The sequence below is a fragment of the Acomys minous genome (genome assembly GCF_964271855.1).
Source record: "Acomys minous genome assembly, chromosome: 20".
In the NCBI taxonomy this organism is placed as follows: Eukaryota; Metazoa; Chordata; class Mammalia; order Rodentia; family Muridae; genus Acomys; species Acomys minous.
In genome coordinates, this window is record NC_140502.1 from 12,309,498 (window position 1) to 12,317,532 (window position 8,035).

Genomic DNA, 8,035 nt, shown 5'->3' on the forward strand with positions numbered 1-8,035 from the left:
ATTGCCTTCGCTTCCTTCTCTTGGTTTTTACCTTTTTTTTTTTTTTTTAACATTTCTTTATTCTGTTTGAGTTTATAATTTGTGTGTGAATGCATGAGAGGGTGTGGGGTGCCGCGACACACTTGTGGAGATTAAAGGGCAAGTTACGGGTGTTTTCACTGTTCCTTGTCCGTTCCTTCCCCCTTCTCCTCTTCTCCTGCCTTATGAATAATTTCGAGGCGTTTGAAGATGTATTTATGTGCTTTTTATTTATTTATTTATTTTATATGCATCTGTGTTTTCAGTTCTCTCTCCCTTCCACCACATGTGTTCCAGGAATCAAACTCAGACCGCTAGGCTTAGTGGCAAGTGCCTTCACCAGCTGCGCCATCTTGTGGGCCCAGTTCCTTCCTCTTTTCTCCTTCTGTATCCGAGTTTATTATTTATTCTTCTCTCATACAGTACATTCCCGACTGCAGCCTCCCCTCCCTCCACTCCTCCCAGTTCCCCCCACACCCCCCCCCTCCACACTCCCAGTTCTCCCAGACCCATTCTCTGTTTCCCTTCAGAAAAGAGCAAGCGCCCCAGGGATATCAACTGAACACGGCGTAACAGGATATGACGAGACTAGGCACAAACCCTCATATCACGGCTGGACACGGCAACCTAGTAGTAGGAAAGGGTCCCAAGAGCAGGTAAGAGACTCAGACAACCCTCACTTCTACTGTAAAGGAATTCTGCAAACACCAGTTCCTTCTTTTTCTTTCCTTTTCATTCATTTCTTCCTTTTTTAAAACTTTGATTTACCTTTTGTTTTGGTTTTGGTTTTTCGAGACAGGGTTTCTCTGTGTAGCCTTGGCTGTCCTGGACTCACTTTGTAGACCAGGCTGGCCTCGAACTCACAGAGATCGACCTGCCTCTGCCTCCCGAGTGCTGGGATTAAAGGCGTGCGCCACCACCGCCCGGCATTGATTTACCTTCTTTGAGCAAATTCTGTCTCCTTTGCTCCCACTGCCTCAGATCTTTGAATCTTGCATCACAATGGCCATCTTCCCACCTGATATTTTTGAACTTATTTATTTCCGTGTATGTCTCCTTTACTGGCATGCATGTCTGGGAACCATATGCATGCAGACCGTCTTTTCCCTGTTTGTAGTTGCTGGTTAAATTTAGTGATACGGTGATGACTTGCTTTATTTACTAGGGGTTTTTCTGTTGCTCAGTTGAGCTGTTTTGGCTGTAGCCAGTGCTGAATACACAGCCTTGACCTTCAGAAATTCAAGTGGTGTGAAAAAATATATATTACTGAGGATAAGTCCCTTGGATTAGAATCATGGAGACAAAGGATTGGTTTTTTTTTTTTTTTTTTTTTTTTGCCAGAGATTTCTTCTCTTTATTTCTCCTCTTTAAAAAAATTTTTTTTTCTTCTAAGGAATCTCAGTTTGTAGCTCAGGCGGGCCTGAAATTCACAGTGTAGCCCACGCTAGCTTAGAATTTAAATGATCTGCTGCTGTACTCTCTCAAGTACTGGGGTACGGGTGTGACTCTCCACAAGTGGCTCTCTGATCAAGGTGTCATAGCTGCCTTCCAGCAGCTAACAGCATAGAGTCCCCAGCTGTGGTGAGCTATCATGCACACTGTTCTGTTCAGTGACTTGCAATTGTATAAAAACCGAATTTGGGAAGTGATACCTAGGGTCATCATAGTTCACACATGGGTCTTTTTATGAACAAGCTGAAGACTGTTTTAAGGCTTATAAGAGGCCATCTGAAAATTAATAAATTTTTATTTATTGTATGTGGTGTATTCAGGCATGCATATGTATGTGCGCGCGCGCGCGTGTGTGTGTGTGTGTGTGTGTGTGTGTGTGTGTGTATGTGTGAAGGCCAGAACGGTACACAGGGTGTCTCCCTCAGTTGCTTCTCTGACTTATTTCTTTTCAGACAGGCTGTCTTACTGAATCTGAAGCTCACTGTTGTAGTCAGAGTGACAGGCCAGTGATTTTCCCAGAATCCACCTCTCTCTACCTCTCGGTTTTGAGGTTACGGGCACACTCACAGGTCCCCATGCCTGTATGTATGTATGTATGTGTGTATATATATATATATATATATATATATATATATATATATATATATATATATATATATATATGTATGTTCTGGGGATCAGAATTTAGGTCTTTGTGTCATCTCCCCAGCCTCGTTTGTTTTTTTTTTCTTGTTTGTTTGTTTCTTTTTAATTGTGTGATAGAGTCTCACCACATAGCTCTAGCTGTCCTAGAGTTTGCTATGGAGACCAGCTGTCCTCAGGCTCACGGAGATTCACCTGCCTCTTCCTCCTGGGTGCTGGCATTAAGGGTGTGCACCACAATGCCTAGTTCTGAAACTGAGAGTGTTCCCACCTCTGACCTAATTCCCAAAATAAAAGCCCCGAGATTTTATTATTTATGAATAAATGCCTAGGCCATAAGCTTTGGCTTGTTCCTGACTACTTCAATAACTTATTTTATCTGTTTATTCTATTCCGTGTGCACCACTTGGCTGGTTACCTCTCCTCAGTTTCATACGTCACACTTCCTCAGTGTCAGGGGCACATCTCCAGCCTTGGACTGTATCCCAGAGTTCATCTCTTTCTGCCAGAACTCCCACCTCCTGTTTCCTGCCTCAGCTAATCAGATTTTTATTGATAGGTGATGCTTCTATACAGTACACAAGGGATGGTCAATACACAGCTCCTCCCCCCATTTTTTTAGACTGACTTTTATTTTATATGTATGGGTAATTTTCATATCTGTAGATATGTGCACCACAGTGCACAAACACTGCCTACGGTGTAAAAAAGAGGAGGAAGAATTCCATGGAACTGGACTTACAGACCACTTTGAGCCACCCCACGGGTGCTGGGAATCGAACTGGGTCCTCTTCAAGACTAGTTAGCAGCCTCAAATGTTAAAGATATATATTTATATATATATATAAAACTGTGTTTATTTCTCAGCTTCTCTCTTAACCTGACTATCACACGAATTATTGAGACTCCCTTATGTTCGTTTAATAATAAGCTTCACAACACAATAACTGAGCAGTTACTACTGTATTCTTAACCCTCAAAGCCAATCTGGTCTCCCACCCCACCCCACCCCACCCCACCCCACCCCAGCCCAGCATGTATTTCAAAGATACTGGTGCTTTGTAGCTTTCGTGACCCAGCTCCTCCTCTAACTCCTCTGGCTGGCAGGAAGCCCAGCCCTATTGCTCGGTGATTGGCTGTAAGCTGCTTTATTGGCATATCAGGGAACAATTGGAGAACAGTGTTTACACAACGTTGAGACAGGAGATTCTCAGAACAAGGACTGCAACCAGACATGGGGGGTAAAGAAATCAGCATTTGAATTACATCATAACTTTATGCCTACGTGACATGAGAGAGAGAGAGAGAGAGAGAGAGAGAGAGAGAGAGAGAGAGAGAGTGTGTGTGTGTGTGTGTGTGTGTGTGTGTGTGTGTGTGAAGGTATGCCACATTGTTTTCACGCCTACAGATCCTAGAAGAGGGCATTGGATCCTTTGCAGCTGGAGTTACAGGACACAGTGAGCCTGGTCCTGGTACTGCCTGGTACTGGTGTTGGGAACCTAATTTTGATCTTCTGTGAGGACAACGAGTACTCTTTACTACTGAGCCATCTTTCCAGCCCCAGAGGAGTTTGGGGCTTTAACTAAGGTGGGAAGACCGACCCTGAATACGAGTGGCACCATTTCATAAGCTGGGCTCTAGAGATGAAAAAAAGAAAGAAAGAAAGAAAGAAAGAAAAGAAAGTGAGCTGAGCACTGGCAAGTTCTTTTCTCTCTGCTCTTGACTATGGATGGTGTGACTGGCTGCTTCAGGTTCTTGCCTCTTTGACTTCCTGAGGTGATGGCCTCTTACCTGCAACTGTGAGCCGAATAAGCCCTCTATCCCAAAAGATGCTTTTGCCAAAGTATTATATCAGAGTAACAGGAAAAGGAACTAAGGTAATGGCCCTCCGGGGGGAAGTCTTGCTCACTCCCTCAGTGTGAACCCCAGCTTCTTGGCTTCCTTCTAGTCTGTCTTATTAGAATGTCCGGACATCCCCCTAGAACTGATTTAGCTGTTCCGTAGCCTACGGACACTGTTGTCTGAGTTGGGTTGGTCTTTTAGGGTTTTAACCCAGCTTTGCTGGTGTCTCCCAGGCATTACTGATTTCCATTAGCCCTGGTGGCTCCACAGCACAGTTCCTCTCTTACAAGTCTCAATTAGTGCCCCATCCCTGAACACAGGCCAAGGCTTTGGATTGTCCCCTTAACCAAGTCCTTGCTGAGGCAAGTGGCTTGCCCTACGTAATTCCGTGGTGCCGGTAGCTGGGCAGGTTCAGCAAACGCCTAGATGCCGTGATGGAAAAGGGTAGGTAAATACAACTGCCTCAGACAAGCCCCAGAGAAGGAACCCCCCTTCCCCTCCCCCAACCCCCACCCTTGCCGCCACTCTCACAGTTTAAGGAATTAAGACATGCCTAAGCCCAGGAAGCTCACTCCAGGCTGCTGACTCAGGAAGCCTCCTGCGTCAGATTCGTACAGCTCTCCATTTGGTCAGAGGAGTTCCGTTTTGGGAGTGGGTAGTGGCTGAGGCAGAGATTCCTAACTGTCCAAAGTGCTGAGAGAAGCCACTTTGAGTGCTCAGCCATAGATGGGCCGGTCTGCATCAACCTGATCCCTGTAACTAAAAGAAGATTCTGGTGGAGATGCGTGGGAAGAATGTAGACACTAGGAGACAAGGACGGGTGCTGTGACATGACATGGCTGTGAGAACTCCCAGCGGCCATGCTCATCAATAAAAGCCCTGCACCCATCTACCTTCCAACTCCCCCCCAGCCCTCTCACCTCCCCCACCCCCACACACAAGGGGAAAAAGTGTTAAAGTGTTAAGCATGGGTGGAGGAGAGGCTTCTGGGGTGCTGTTGGCAGTTGGTGGCTACTGGCGGAGGTGGAGTCACTTTTGTTCAGGAGTATTGTTGATACTCAGTTGGGACCACTGGAAGATTGTCTGTGCCCCAGAGGATGGCCCCACACCCGTGAGCCTATGGGCAGCACTGGTTGGACTTATCGGCTTTAGGAAGAAAAAGGGATATTTAGTTGGGACAGAGGTGTGATGTGGTGTGTGTGTGTGTGTGTGTGTGTGTGTGTGTGTGTGTGTGTGTGTGTAGGCGGATGTTACAGGGAGGATTGGGGATAGAGTAGATACGATCAAAATACCTTGTATACCTATATGAAAAGCGTCTTTCAAAGCATAAATGAAAACTATTATTTAAAAGATTGCCTCCAGTCAGAGAACACAAACACAGGAAATAAGACGAATAGTCTATTTTTATTTTTTCTTGTACATGCATTAAAATACATATATAGCTGGGTAGGGTGGTACAGGCCTTTAACCTGAGCACTTAGAAGACAGAGACAAGAGGATCTCTGTGAGTTCAAAGCCAACCTGATCTATGGTTCAGGATAGCTAGGACTTCATAGAGAGACCCTGTCTCAAAAAAGAAAAAGAAAAAAAAAGAAGAAGAAGAAAGAAAGAAAGAAAGAAAGAAAGAAAAGAAAAATGTATCATATATGTTTCGTTGTCGAATATTTGCTGTGTATACATTTTCTGAGATAAATGTCCTAAGGAACCATCGTATATACCTTTTGACAATAATTTGAATAATATCCAGAGATGTATTACAAATCAAAGAAGAAAACTTGTATTACATTTCTTATTGCGTATATATGTAAGTGTTTGTGTGTGAGCCAGGGTGCCCATGTGGAGCTCAGGGACAGCCTGCCCGAGCCTGTTTTCTCCTTCTGTTGTGTGAAACCCTGGGATCGAACTCACACTATCAAGCTTAGAGCTTAGTAATACTCATCTTTACTGGCTTGATCATCTTGCCAGCCTACGAATATAGTATTTTTATCATGAAAAGCAAAAACAAAGCAAAATTTTAAAAAATCCAGGCAATGGTGATGAATGCCTTTAATCCCACTCAGCAATTGGGAGGCAGGGGCAGGTGGATCTCTGTGAGTTCAAGGCCAGCCTGGTCTAGGCAGTAAGTTCCAGGACAGCCAGGGCTATTGCACAGAGAGACCCTGCCCAAACAAAACAAAACAAAAACAACCATGCTTTGAGATTAGGGTTTAAGACAGAGGATGCTATTCTAGCAACACTTGAATCAGGTTGCTCTCAACTGCTCTGTCACTGTCCATGCTACTGCAGAGAGACGGGCCCTATCTCTCTGGCATCCCCCTGTAGAGACCATCTTTTTAAAAAAAATTATGAAAGTGCTGTGTTCTCTTGCAGTTACTCAAGGATAAGAAAGGACCAACCAGTCCTCAGACTGCTTCCCAATTGCAGCAGCCTCGCTGGGATCTTCTTCGGGACCGATCTGGGAGAGAGAGATGCTCTTTGCTCTATGTTTGAAAAGCATCCGTGCATCAGGTAGCCATCTTTCCTCATCATGGAGAATGCTCCAGTCTACTGAAAGAAGGACGATGTAAAGAAATGCCCAGGGCTCCCGAGATACGAGATGTCTTCTCTGTATAGAGTTCTTGATGCCCATCGAGGTTCACGGCTGTCACGATGAACCCTTCTCACAGGGAGTCCTCACAGGCACACGTGTGCACAATTTCCTTTGGTTGCTTTGGCTTACGTTTCAGCTAGTGTGAGTTGGCTTCTTGTTTGCATCCAAAAGGATCCCAGTAAACATAAAGTGTCTTTTTTTCTCTCTCTTTCTCTCTCTCTCTTACTAGGGGAAGCTGCCACACATAGTCAGCCCCATTCACATACACACGACTCACAGTCGTAAAACAACCACTGTAAAAATAACAGGACACAGAGTCACCTCCTCACACCACACATCTTAGTCACACCCCTGTGATCCTTTTTGAGAGTTAGGTAGCCATATCACCAGAGATAGCTCCAACCAGAGTCCTGGGATTTCTTCATCAATGGCTTCCCCGCTCTCACCTTAAGATATCCGTGTGCCCTCCAACCCTCTCAGAGCAAAGGGTGGGAAGGAAATGTTCCAAATAAGACATAGAGACAATGCAGCGATCCTAGGATCACTGCTATACCTTCACTCCCAACTCCATTGGCTGCATCTGGAACGCACAGGTTGCATTGGTTGGTGTTGTGGGGCCACCATATAGCTGTCTTCTGAGAAGTCCTTCAAGCATGGATGAGGGTATGGTAAAGAAGGCAGTGGAAGATTCCAGTCTTCTCTCACGCTGCCCTGCTACCTGCCAGAGCTTTGCAAACTGTGGATGACAAGGTTCTGCGATCCGAACAAAATCCGTTGAGAGTGTTGTCACTGGCATGTTAAAATGAGAGCAGGTTAGAACCTACATTTAATGCTGATGGAGCTTGCCTTTTGAATTTAATTTGTGCTTTTACCATTTTCATGCACGTGTGTGTTGTGTGTGTGTGTGCACTCATGCCTATGTGTGTATATGCACACGTATGTGGGAGAGAGTGCAAATGGAGGTTCAAAGCCCGGAATCACCCTCTGTCACTCTTCTGCCTTGTTTATTAAAGCGGAGTCTCTCCATCAAAACCCAGAATTGTCTGAAGTAGCTAGCTTGCTCTGGAGATCCCAGCTCCTTCTGAGCCTGAAATGACAAGGGGGCAGCCACACCCGCCTGACATTTACATGGATTCTGGGGACCCGAACTTAGGTCTTCACATTCTCCTGGCAAGGTCTTTAACCACTGAACCATCTCCATGGCTCCAAAACTTGTCTTCTAATATGCAGAGACACATGGCCACACACACAGACACACCCAGTAGTCTGTAGTAGATTGCAATGCCATAGATCTTTGACACTGAGAGATATGGCACAAGAGTTCCAGTGAGGCAGCCTTGGTACCAGCCTTTGCTTTTTTTTTTTTCTGAATCACTTCTTCACTAATTCATTCCAGTTCATCAGCCATTCAGAAGTGGGTTAGCCAATTTCCCATTGGCTGCAGAGTCTGTGCAGCATCATAAGATGCTGGCTCTCTCTCCCAATAACTTG